Below are 13,881 nucleotides of genomic sequence, written 5' to 3'. Positions count from 1 at the left end.
GGACAGATCCAGCCTCATAGAAATTGGAGGTGAATAGTAAGTTCTCTCTTTTCCATCTATCAGCAGCAAAAGTACTTGAGTTCAAATGATACAACTTGAGTTTTAGGCTTGAAGGGCTGTCCAGGATCCAAGAATAGTCAGAATATCCTTCCTTGCATAAATCCAAGGGAAAGGCCAAGGGGCAATGGCATATACCCGTCAGGTCCGGTGGTCTTTCCCTGGCTGCATCTGGGTCAAATTTTCCTATAAGAGAAACTGCTACTTTGAACAAAATTTTCCTTTACAGTAGCCCCTAATCAGAGGTTAGGATAGTTCCTTCAGAGTTCCAAAATTTTGGACTTCTAGAAACTACTTGTTTCTCTTCCAGTACTCTGCCATTGATTCTTGCATCAAATTCTGGAATGATGGCTCTTCAGAGCTTTCCTCTGTAACTCTGTGATCAGTATCATCAGTATCATTGTCGGCTTTGTCATCCTCTTCATCCAAAGTTCCCCAAGTCAGGATCAAGTCAGAAGGGTTGAGAGCAGGAGAGAAGCTGTCTGTGGCCTCTCTTTAAGTTTGTTATAAACTACAAACTCATGTTGAGTATTGGACATTGTCCAGTATGTGTCCAAGGCTACTGAGCCCATATCTTTTCGAAGGTGTTCCAGTTGTTCTTTCTGCTCCTGGCTCTGTGCACTGGCCAGTGACTTCTCTAGACGTTCATAATCAGGACGATATGCCCTTTCATACTCTTCTGCAGCACTGGTGACTTGCACGAAGGGTTCATCTAACTCTGTGCCCAGAAAGCACTCACCTCCCTAAGTGAGCTGTAAAACTCATCCAACACCAGGCCCATTGAACAAGTCAGGTTACTGACATATGGAGTCTCTTGATTCAAGACATCTTAGAAAGCCTCAAAATCTTGCATCCATTCCACTGCAAAGCTGTGATCAATGCTGTCACTTTTATTCATAACCACAATGAAAGGCAGCTTGGTTTTGTACAAGATGCTGCAAGCATAGAGTATATTGGACATGAAGGTCACTGGGTTGGTACTTCTTGATGTATAACAACTTTTGGAAATGAGGATGCCAGGGACTCGGTGATGATTGTCCCAGAAGCTGACCATGTGAACACCTCAATCTGTCCAGGTAGGTCAATCAAGACATATTTAAACATATTCTGGGCCTTCTCAATAAATTTCATCACCTGATCAAATCTGGTAGCAAAGAGATTGATTAAGGTCCCTATACCACCACTGGGCACAAGTCCATATTGTTTCATGACTTCTTTATACTTCACGGTGTCATGAATGTCGATAGTGGCAGGAAAGGGTACTTCCTGTACAGCGGGGTCCAGATTAACCATGTAAGGCAGAGAGCCTTGGCTATGCAGGTGTCCAGTAAGCCTCTACTACTCCCGCGCCTTGTACATCACCTGTGCAAAGGTGGTTCTGCAGATCCCACTGGTCCTAACACGGCAGACACACTGCGGGCCAAGGATGCCCAGGCCTGTGACTCAGCTGCCTCTGTGGGTGCCGCCATCTTTCTCCTGGTTCTCTCCACTCCTCTCCATGTGCCTGGAGAGCTTTTGTTTGTGTTTTGGTCAACTTTTCTAAATCTTATGCATTATTTCTCAACAGCGTGTTGCTGACTAAACAGAGTATGCTTTCCTTTGGGGCCCTCTTTTGAGAACTGGCAATCCCTTCTTGGCTGTTTTTCTCAGTGGATTTCCAGGTCATGCTCCCTTGAGAAGCCCTTCCATTTCTCCTTCAGTCTTTACTTTCATTAACTTCCCCCAGAGAAGGGATCTGTTCATGAAGGCTGGGCTGCTTGACGTCAAAATATTTATTATTCAGTGTATATCTGTAGCACTCAGTGATGTATTATTCCAGTTGTTTTGTATGAGTGTAGGTGTGATGTTACTCTTTGCACAGTTGGGTGGTGATAGAAGTCTAGTGGAATAAAGATTGAGGACAATTACACGTCCCACCATAGGCTGTCTTTCAATGAAAGGGATTCCTTTCAATTGCTTAGAAAACGTATAAACATGGAAAACAATGAATAAGCCAACTTTATGGCCATACTGATATTCAGTGGTACATGGGATTCCAGAAAGAATTACCTGTTTGTAAGAGCACTGCTTGTTAGTTACCACTGAGTTTCAGTGTCTTGTTTGTACACAAAAGCGGGACTTTTTTCTTTCTTTCTTTCTTTCTTTCTTTCTTTCTTTCTTTCTTTCTTTCTTTCTTTCTTTCTTTCTTTCTTTCTTTCTTTCTTTCTTTCTTTCCTTTCTTTCTTTCTTTCTTCTTTCTTTCTTCTTTCTTTCTTCTTTCTTTCTTTCTTTCTTCTTTCTTTCTTTCTTTCTTTCTTTCTTTCTTTCTTTCTTCTTTCTTTTCTTTCTTCTTTCTTCTTTCTTTTCTTTCTCTCTCTCTCTCTCTTTTAAGAGGTAGAAAGAGAGAATGCACATGTGCATGAGTGGGATTGGGAGAGGCAGAGGGAGAGGGAGAGAGAGAATCTTAAGCAGGCTTCATGTCCAGTGCAGAGCTGTGTGGGCCTCAGTCTCATGACCCAAAGATCATGGCCAGAGATGAAATCAAAAGTTGGAGGCTTAACCAACTGAGCTACCCAGGTGCCCCGCTACTTCTCTTATAACCAAAGTAGAAGCCAGGATTTAGACCCACTTTGAGGAATTTAACACAGTTTGTATTTATTTCAGTGCAGTTTCAATTCCCAAAGGATCAAATATAATTTTTCATAAAGTTTGGATCTGAGATAGTCTATAGAACAATGTATCAATATACTTCCCTGCACTGAGCATAATTAGAACATCTCTGTATATGGTGGTATAACATGATCTTATTATAAACTACAAACTCATGTTGAGTATTGGACATTGTCCAGTATTTAATTCACATGATTCGTTCTGAGTTTCTGACTGAGATCATTCTCTCTGGCCTTGCCTATTTCTCCTGGGACCCATAAAATATGCAACTAATTGAATTTCATGACTGTACTATTTCTGCTTCCTTTCCTGGAAAAGGGGAAATCATTCAGATGAGCTTTCAAACTGCCTTATAGATAATGACTGAAATATTTTAAAGGATCTCTTTTGTTCTAAAACTGCTCTAATACAGTAGTCCCTAGTCATATGTGGATTTTTGAAAGATTGAAATGTGCAAATGTGGCTATTTCAATTTCAGATATGCTGTACATATAGAATACATCCCAGATTTCAAAGACATGTGAAAAAATACAATAACATATTTCATTAAATTTTTTATAATGATCACACGCTGAAATTTCAAAATTGTGAAGATATTGGCATAAGTAAAATGTATTGTTGGTAAAATACATTCTTAAAATTAATTTCACCTATTTTTATTTACTTTCTATAATGTGGCTACTAGAACATTTTTAAATTACTTGTAATGATCATATATCTGTGGCTTATATTACATTTCTATTACACAGTGAAGTTCTAAAAAGACATTCTGGGACACCTGGGTGGCTCAGTAGTTGAGCGGCTGCCTTCAGCTCAGGTCGTGATCCGGGGGTCCTGGAATCTAGTCTCACACTGGGCTCCCCACAGGATGTCTGCTTCTCCCTCTGCCTGTGTCCCTGCCTCTCTCTGTATCTCTCATGAATGAATAATAAAAAATCCTTTAAAAATTAAAAAAAAAATAAAGAGACATTCTGTTAAGTCCTAAAATTAACTCCAAATGCCTTCAGAAATAAAGTGCCAAGTAAGGGGTTTCCTTGAACTTCAATCCCTAAAAGCCAGCAAGCAAAAGAAATACACCTTCTCTCTTCAAAAATATTCATTCTCCATCTCCAATTACATATTACTTGGGGGCTATTAAGCTCCTCTTTTAAAAAGTGAATTGAAGAAGATTAGGCCAGGGTCATTCCCATCTTAGCATCAAATATATAATCAGATAATTAGCTTGCTTTCCCCCTAAAACCTAGGAAAGACAAATGAGTCTTTAGAGAATCACAGACCTTTTCGTAATATCATTCATGAATTACAAACTAAATTAAAATCTCTCCTTCTCTTAAAGAGTATAACATGTGTGAAAGTTCTGTTAGCCCTTAGAATAGCTAAAAATCCATAAACCTTGAAATAAATGCAGGGCATAAATTCATTGCATTTTACAAAACAAAATTTAAAACTGGCCAACAAGTAAGGAAGTGCTAAAAAACACAAAAGGATGGGGGCATATCAAAGGGACTCAGGGGCCAACCTGGCAGAGCTCCCAGTGGCCAAATCTGGAACAATTTCAGCAACTAAATAAACAACAATAGTATTAGATTGTAATCCACAGAATAAAATAGATACCCATGAGTTCCATGCGTGAACTTCAAAATGGAGGAGAAGGGATGACTCTTCCATACATAAGAATTCCAATTAACACATTTGTTAGGAGTGGGGGAGATAAGAATCACTGCTAGAATACCAAAACTAGTAATTGCAGCAGGCAAAATCAAAGATGAATATGAACATTAGTGGACTAAAGTTTAAGGAACAGGATATTGCATGACTGAAAGTGTCTCCCTCATGAATATTTGTTGGCTGCAAGGAATAATTGTGACTTTACATTGGAGAAACCACCATAGCCAGGGAGCCAAGGCTGGTATTACCAGTCATGGCACCTATCGCTGCTGGGTACCCCCATAGGATGCTCTGGGGAAGGCACTGCACCTCTGTGATATCCTTCCACAAAATCCATGGACACTAACCATGAGAAAACACGCAACCCAACCTGAGAGACATTTCACAAAATAAGAGTGCCAAGGATCATGAACTGAATCCTGAAATCGGATACTGAGGGAAAGGCTAGTGAAATCTGAGGTCAGAGCTGATAAATCTTTTAGAATATGTCCTGGTTGCAGGGGTGCCTGGGTGGCATAGTCAGTTAAGCATGGACTTTTGGTTTTGGCTGGGGTAGGGTCATGATCTCAGGGTTGTGAGATGCGGCCCTGCTCCACCTTTGGTGTGGAGTCGGCTTGAAATTCTTTCTCCCTATCTGCCCCTCTCCCTCATGCTCTCTCGCTCTAAAATAAATAAATAAATCTTTGAGGTGCCTGAGTGGTTCAGCCGGTTGAACATCTGACTCTTTTTTTTTTTTTTTTTTTTTAGTTTTTATTTATTTATTCATGAGAGACACACACAGAGAGAGGGAGACACACAGGCAGAAGGAGAAACAGGCTCCCTACAGGGAGCCCAATGTGGGACTGGGACTCAATCCCAGGACCCTAGGATCAGGACCTGAGCCGTAGGCAGATGCTCAACTGCTGAGCCATCCATGTGCCCAAGCAACTGACTCTTGATTTTGGCTCAGGTCCTGGTCTCAGGGTGGTGGGATGAAGAAGCCCTGCATCAGGTTCTACCCTCAGGTGGAGTCAGCTTGTCCCTCTACCTCTGCTCCTCCCCCAGCTCACACTGTCTCTCTGTCTCAAATAAATGAATAAATAAAATCTTTCAAAATAAGCAAATAATAAATCTTTAAAGAGAAAAGAGATATATCCTGGTTGCAAAAAGATGAATATAACCTTCCAGTGAAGGGTTACATTTGTACTGTGATCTAAGCACCTCTAATAGTGGTGTCTGAAAAAATAGTATTAAAGTGAAGAATCCTTGTCAAAACTGTTTGATATAAGTACATTCAAACCTTTAGATTAAAAATCCAGTTTACTGGAAATAAAAGTGAGAACAGTTAAAGAAATAATCAGCCATCAGGAAATAATCAGATAAACACAGAAATTAAGAAAATTGGCCTTAGACAACTGGCAAGTACTGTACTTTTCTTTTTTTAAGATTTATTTATTTATTCATGAGAGACACAGAGAGAGGCAGAGACAGAGGCAGAGGGAGAAGCAGGCTCCCTGTGGGAAGCCCAATGTGGGACTTGATCCCAGACCCCGGGATCACGCCCTGAGCCAAAGGCAGACACTCAACCGCTAAACTACCCACGCATCCCTGCACTTGGTTTTAAAAACGTCTAGAAACAAAACAATGAAATGCAATGCATGCTCCTTGTTAGATCCTAATTTAAACAAACCAGCACAAAAAGGCATTTCTGGGGAGACATCCGGTGGCTCAGTGGTTGAGCTTTTATGGGACGTGAGAATTGTATTGTGATTATGTGATAAAGTAATTTTCTTCTTTAAAAAGGTTCATTCTGAAGTATTTAGGGGTGAAGAGTTTAAAGTAAACTACTTTTAAAAATAAACAAACCAGCAAGAGTTGGGTAGACACCCCTAGGATGTTCTCGACATTCTCTTTCTCCATTCCCGTCAACATCACTTGCTGAATTACTAAAACAGATTCCTACCTTCTCTCCTAGAGTTCCTTCTGTCAAACCACATACATATAAATACTTTCATAAATATTGCCTTTGAAAAAAAAATATTGCCTTTGAGGTTTTATTTTAAATCACCCATATATACATTATACACTTATATCTGTACTTTTTTTTTTATATATAAAATCTAGCACTTCTTGGGATGCTTGGGTGGCTCAGTGGTTGAGTGTCTACTTTTGGCTCAGGGCATGATCCTGGGGTCCTGGGATCAAGTCTCACATCAGGCTCCCTGCATGGAGCCTGCTTCTCCCTCTGCCTATGTCTCTGCCTCTCTCTGTGTTTCTTGTGAATACACAAAATCTTTAAAAAAAAAGAAAAAAGAAAAGAAAATCTAGCATTCTCTAACATTTGGGACTCAACCCAGCTCATTTTAACTTCATGCCCTTTCCTTTGGCTGTTCATATCCAGATTATGCCACTGTCTTTCTATCTGCTTAATTTTTCCTAGTTGAGGTAATACATATAAAATGAAATTTACCATCCTATTAGGAGTACAGGCCAGTGGGATTAGGTATATTCACGTTGTGGTGCAACCATCACCACCATCCACTTCCAGAATTTTTTCATCGTGCGAATCGAAGCTGCCCCATACATCCCCCCTCCCGCCCCACAGCCCCTGGCAACCACCATTCTACTTCCCGTCTCTATGAATCTGACCTACTCTGGGGACCTCCTGTAAGTGGAATCATATAATTTCAGAGTTTTTAAGATTATGCCTGTTCGACTTTTAAACTGGATTCTGGGCTTCAGGAAGGCAGCCCTGATAACCCCACCTAACCTATTTCATTTGCTTTTGCTCCCCCACGACTTTTCTGGCTTCTCCAAATATTTCAGACCCTTAAATATTTGCTCTGTGAATTATTTATCTCATTTATCTCTCTCCTAGTCATATTATTTATCTCTCATTTATATGATTGTCTCATTTATCTCCCTCCCTAATTATATTATTAGATTTTTTTTAAAAACATAAGTAAACTTTCATTTTTTTAAAACTAAGCAATACACCCAATATAGGGCTTGAACTCACAACCCTGAGATCAAGAGTTGCATGCTTTATTGACTGAGTCAGCCAGGTCCCCCATATATTAGATCTTTGACTCATAAATTTTCAAATTTTTTACATTTACATTCATCTATCTTACTGCATATTGGATTCCCCAAAAGCTCCTGCAAATGTGGCATGTATGATGCTGAATGTGTCATCTGCTTGCTACCTCCCTTCCATATCTCATCTGTTCTATTTCACGTTATGCCTACACCATCCACTGTTTGGACTAGTCAGAAGCCTGGAAGTCATTTGACATTTTTCCTCTCTTTCACTGAACTCCAAAGTCATGTTCATCCCATCCCATCAATATCTTGCCAACAGTTCTCCCCATATCATCCCTACTTGATGTCATGCTATGAGTTCCAGACCCTTATTGGATGTAGAAATTACTTTTTTATATCATATTTATTTATTTGGGAGAGAGAGAGCAGGAGGAAGAGGGAGAGAATCTGAGGCAGACTCCACACCAGGCACAGAGCCTGATGTGGGACTTGATCCTATGACCACATCTGGATCATGATGTGAGCCAAAACCAAGAATCTAACATTTAACCAATGGAACCACCCAGTCACTCCAGGTGTAAAGACTACTTAAAATCTTTTTTTAAAAATCAAAAAATAATAAAATAAAATAAAATAAAATAAAATAAAATAAAATAAAAAATAATATGCTGAGCAGTGTGAAGAAGAAGAGGCAAGAACGAACCCCTGACCGGCCAAAGCGGATCCCGGCATCCAGCGCTTACGTCCCGCCACCTTCGCCACCATGCCCAAGAGAAAGGCTGAAGGGGATGCTAAAGGAGATAAAGCCAAGGTGAAGGATGAGCCACAGAGAAGATCTGCAAGGTTATCTGCTAAATCTGCTCCTCCAAAGCCAGTGCCCAAGTCTCAAAAGGCCCCTGCAAAGAAGGGAGAGAAGGCACCCAAAGGGAAAAAGGGGAAAGCTGATGCTGGCAAGGATGGAAATAACCCTGAAGAAAATGAAGAGATACCAAAACAGACCAGGCACAGAAAGCTGAAGGTGCTGGAGATGCCAAGTGAAGCGTGTGCATTTTTGATAACTGTACTTCTGGTGACTGTACAGTTTGAAATACTATTTTTTAATCAAGTTTTATAAAAAAGCAGAATTTTGTTTTACTATTTTTTTAAAGCTATGTTGTTATCACAAAGAACACTTCATTTTTGTTTTGGGGGAAGGGCATAGGTCACTAATAGAATATCTCCGAAGCTAGATTGATAACATGGGGAAAAACACCTTTCCCTTCTAGTTTTGAGAAACTTCCTCTTGGCTCCCAGGAGGAGGGATTCCTTGATGTTGACACACGTGAGCCACCTTGGTGATGTGGAAAAACTAAAAATCATTTTTTTATGTCCTCTTCTCCCTCTCTGCCTTCAACATAGACTTGACTCCCTTAAACCCAGAGACCTGTTGGAACCTGACCCCAAGAAGTGGTTCCCAGTATGTCAGGCAATCTGGACTTTACAGTTTCACCACTGAGATGGCGTCCCTCAAAAGAGTTCCTTTTTTTTAGCTTGTGGATCTTCAGATTGATAATTCTGCCATTTTCATTTCATTTCCTGAAAGTCAGGGTCGACTTGTGAAAAGTTGTTAAACATGCTAAATGTGAGCTGTCAACCATCCCTCTAAACTTTCCCTGTTCAGAGCATCACATGAAGACTTCATTGGGTTTTATAATGGCTTTCTGTTTTTGGTAGTCCATTGAAGAAGGGAGTTTGAAAGTTGTTGTATACTGTTAACGATCGTCCGCCCATGTCCTGCCTGAAATACCATGATTGTTTATGAAAAGTATCTTTAATAAAGTTGGATACAGTTTGAAAAAAATAAAAAATAAAATAAATAAATAAATCATATGCTAATCTTAATATATGCAGCAAAGGCATTTGACAAAATTTAACACTGATTTATGATAAAAACTCTAAACAAAATAGGTATACAGGGAATTTACCTCAACATGACAAAGACCGTATATGACAAGCCCTTAACTGACATCATCCTCAATGGTGAAAAGCCAAGAGCCTTTTCTCTAAGATCAGGATAAGACAAGGATGCCTGCTCTTACCATTTTTATTCAACAGTACTGAAAGTCCTAGCCACAGCAATTACGCGATAAATAGAAACAAAACACATCCAAATTGGAAAGAAAGAAGTAAAACTGTCACTATTTGCAAATGACATAATACTATATATAGAAAACCCTAAAGACTCCACCAAAAAACTAATGTACAAATTCAGTGAAATTGCAGGATATAAAATCAATATACAAAAACTTATTTTGTTTTTATTCACTAATAGCAAACTATCAGAATGAGAAATTATGGAAAAAATCCTAGTTAGAATTACATTATAAAGAACAAAATACCTAGGAATAGATTTAACCAAAGAAGTGAAAGACCTGTACACTTAAAGCTATAAGACATTGATGAAAGAAATTGAAGAAGATATAAATAAGTGGAAAGGCATTCCATGTTCATAGATCGGGGGAACACATTAGATTCCCAGAAATAAGTCAATGAACTCCTTGACATCAGTCTTGGTGATGATTTTTAAAATCTGACACCAAAAGCAAAGATCACAAAAGCAAAACTAAACAGTTGGGACTATATCAAATTCAAAGGCTTCTTCACAGCAAGGGAACCCATCAACAGAGTGAAAAGGCAACCTATTAATGAGGTTGCAAATCATGTATCTGATAAAAGGCTAATATTCAAAATACATAGTACCTTATACTACTTGATAGCAAATAAGCAAGCAACACAATTTTCAAATGGGCAAAAGATCTAAATAGACATTTTTCCAAAGAAGACATTCAAATGGCCAACAGGTACAGGAAAAGATGTACAACATCACTAATCAACAGGGAAATGCAAATCAAAACTACGAGATATCACCTCACACCAGTTAGAATGCTATTACCAAAGAGACAAGAAACAAGTGTTAGAGAGAATGGGAGCCTTTGTGCACTGTTGGTAGGAATGCAAATTGGTGCAGCCCCTGTGGAAAACAGCCTGAAGGTTTCTCTAAAAATTAAAAGTAGAATTCCCATATGATCCAGCAATTTCACTTCTGAGTATTTAGCTGAAGAAAATGAAAACACTAATCCAATGATATGTGCACCCTCATGTTAATTGCAGCATTAAATAAAATAGCCAAGATATGGAACCAACCTAAATCCCTTTTAAAGGATGAATAGATTTAAAAAACTGTGATAGGGATGCCTGGGTGGCTCAGCGGCTGAGCGTCAGCCTTCGGCTCAGGTTGTGATCCCAAGGTCCTGGGATGGAGTCCTGCATTGGGCTCCCCTCAGGGAGCCTGCTTCTCCCTCTGCCTATGTCTCTGCCTCTCTATCTGTGTCTCTCATGAATAAATAAATAAAATCTTTAAATAAATAAATAAATAAATAAATAAATAATAAACTGTGATACATATACACAATGAAATATTATTCAGCCATTGAAAAGAATGAGATCTTGTATTTTGTGACAACGTGGACAGAAACTGAGGGCATGATGCTAAGTGAAATAAGTCAGACAGTGGAAGACAAATACTGTATGATCTCAGTTATATGTGGAATTAAAAACAAAACAAAACAAATCAAGCTCATAGACACAGAGAATGGCTTGGGGGTTACCATAGGCAACCTATTTTAGAAAGGTTTATTAATTTTTTATAGAAACTATCAAGTTTATTATTACTGTAAATAAAACAATCTCTAATTAGCTATTGCTGGGATATGTAAATGCTTTATTTTTAATGTTTATTTTCAATTGAGTATCTTGCTGAAATTTTATAAGAATGCTAATTTTCAAATTAATCACATCATCTGCAAGTGGTTATATTTTTTTCTCCTTTCCCAAAGTTATGCTTCCTCAGTGGATTCCTTAATTTTATTTCTCACCTGAAGCATGTATATAGTGCTTCATAGTTAATTTGTTATTGATTTCATATTCCTTTAAGCATACCATAGTAAGTTTTACCAGGGATATAAATTGAATTATAACATTTTTAGGTATTTAGTAAATGACTGTATGGCTTTCCTCCTTTACAAATAGAATAAAATATATTTTTCTTATTAGAAAGCCAAACTTGTATTTCTAGAATGAATGCTAGCCTACTTGGTCATGGATTAATGTTCCAGTGATATACATGTGGTATTGCTTTGTTCATAATTCTTTAAGATTTTTCAATCTATTTAATTCTTTCCTACCTTTTTTTTTTTTATTATTATTCATTCATGAGAGACACAGAGAGAGAGAGAAGCAGAGACACAGGCAGAGAGAGAAGCAGGCTCCATGAAGGGAGCCCGATGTGGGACTCGATTCCGGGACTCCGGAAACACGCCCGGGGCCAAAGGCAGGCACTCAACCGCTGGGCCACCCAGGCGTCCCTTTCCTACCTTCTTTGACAAGTTTTGGTACTGGGTTCACACTAACTGTATAAAATGAATTAGGATACTTTTTCTACATTCTGGAACAGTTTACATGGCTTTATATATTTCTTCCTTGAAATGTTAAAACAATTATCCTATAAAACACCTGGACTTGATTCTGCTTCACAAATAGCATATTTTCTTATATTCTTTTGAAGAGACCAAAAGTTTCATGAAAATTTCTCCCAGTTTCTGGAAATGAGATTATATACGGACAGAGCATAATTATGAAATTCTGTGCTTAGGACAATATTCCTTTTCTTTATTCTGTTCTAAGTCCCACCACTTTCACCTCACACAGGCCTGTGGCTACTTCACTCATCTTTGCTATAGCGAGAGTGTTGGGGCTAGCAAATTTTTGTTTATTTTTTCAGCTGAAAAAAATTTTAATGTGATACTTATACACATTGGTAACAATTAAATTATTTTTGAAAACGTAAAATAGAAAAAATAAAAATTCTCTAAAGTACTTCATGAGCAGCAAAATTAAATCATCAGTGTTTGTGAATCTAGGATATATAGAAAGGCTATGAAGGTGGTAGTTAAAAATTCTCTAAAAGGAGAAATTTCTAATATATTAGGAAGAATGGGTGTAGAGGGGATTCAAAAAAAGAAAAGAAAAGAAGGAATGACAACATCCTCTAACCCTGTTCCCACATAAGCACCAATTTTATTCCAAATAATCTCATAATTTTAAAACGCTTTTACAAAAACTAACTCCAGTATCAATTCTGGAAATTCCATCTTGTACATTACTAAGAACTACCTTAGTTGAGCTAAAACACTCCAACATTCCATAGCTTTTACAGATCTAATTTAAAAGTTCCTTAAAAATGCACTCTGAAAATTATAGAACGCTGGAGAAAGAAGTTGAAGAGGACACAAGAAATGGGAACACATTCCATGCTCATGGATTAGAAGAACAAACATTCTTAAAATGTCTGTACTACCCAAAGCAATCTACACATTCAATGCAATCTCTATCAATATACCACCAGCATTTTTCACATCAAACAATCCTAAATAATCCTAAAACTTGTTTGGAACAACAAAAGACCCTGACCAGCCAAAGCACTCTTGAAAAAGAAATCAAGGCTGGAGGCATCACAATTCTGGATTTCAAGGTGTATTACAAAGCTGTGATCATCAAGACTGTATGGTACTAGCACAAAAACAGAGACATAGATCAATGGAACAGAATAGAGAACCCAGAAATGGCCCTCAACTCTATGGTCACCTCATCTTCGACAAAGCAGGAATGAATACTCAATGGAAAAATGACAGTCTTTTCAATAAATGGTGCGGGGGAAACTGGACAGCTACATGCAGAAGAATGACACTGGACCACGTTCTTACACCATACATAAAAGTAAATTCAAAATGGATAAAAGACCTAAATGTGAGACAGGAAACCATCAAAATTCTAGAGGAGAAAATCAGCTTGACCTCGGTCACAGCAACTTCTTACTAGACACATCTCTAGAGGTAAGGAAAACAACAGCAAAAAATGAACTATTGGGATTTCATCAAGATAAAAAGCTTCCGCAAAGGAAACAATCAACAAAACTAAAAGGTACCTATGGAATGGAAGAAGATATTTGCAAATGATGTATCTGATAAAGGGTTAGTATCCAAGATTGATAAAGAACTTATCAAACTCAATACCTCAGAAACAAATAATCCAGTTAAGAAATGGGCAGAAGACATGAATAGACACTTTTCTGAAGAAGACATCTATGTGGCTAATAGACACATGGAAAGATGCTTAACATCACTCATCATCAAGGAAATAAAACCAAAACCACGATGAGACACCACCTCACACCTGTCAGAATGGCTAAAATTAATGACACAGGAAACAACAAATGTTGGAGAGGATGCAAAGAAAGGGGAACCTTCTTACACTGTTGGTGGGAATGCAAACTGGAACAACCATTCTGAAAAACAGGATGCAAGTTCCTCAGAAAGTGAAAAATAGAAATACCCTATCAACCAGCAAGTGCACTTCTAGATATTTACCCAAAGGATACAAAAATATTGA

General features: G+C 38.2%; 2 pseudogenes; one reads left to right on the top strand and one right to left on the bottom strand.

The window, feature by feature from the left end:
- Nucleotides 1-348: 348 nt before the first annotated feature.
- Nucleotides 349-1,386, bottom strand: LOC100688773 (annotated as a pseudogene).
- Nucleotides 1,387-8,141: 6,755 nt separating this feature from the next.
- Nucleotides 8,142-9,002, top strand: LOC106559425 (annotated as a pseudogene).
- Nucleotides 9,003-13,881: the final 4,879 nt, after the last annotated feature.

This window comes from Canis lupus, chromosome 10 (genome assembly GCF_011100685.1).
Source record: "Canis lupus familiaris isolate Mischka breed German Shepherd chromosome 10, alternate assembly UU_Cfam_GSD_1.0, whole genome shotgun sequence".
In the NCBI taxonomy this organism is placed as follows: domain Eukaryota; kingdom Metazoa; phylum Chordata; class Mammalia; order Carnivora; family Canidae; genus Canis; species Canis lupus.
Note: the sequence above shows the minus strand (reverse complement) of the source record. Positions and strands in the feature narration are given on the sequence as shown.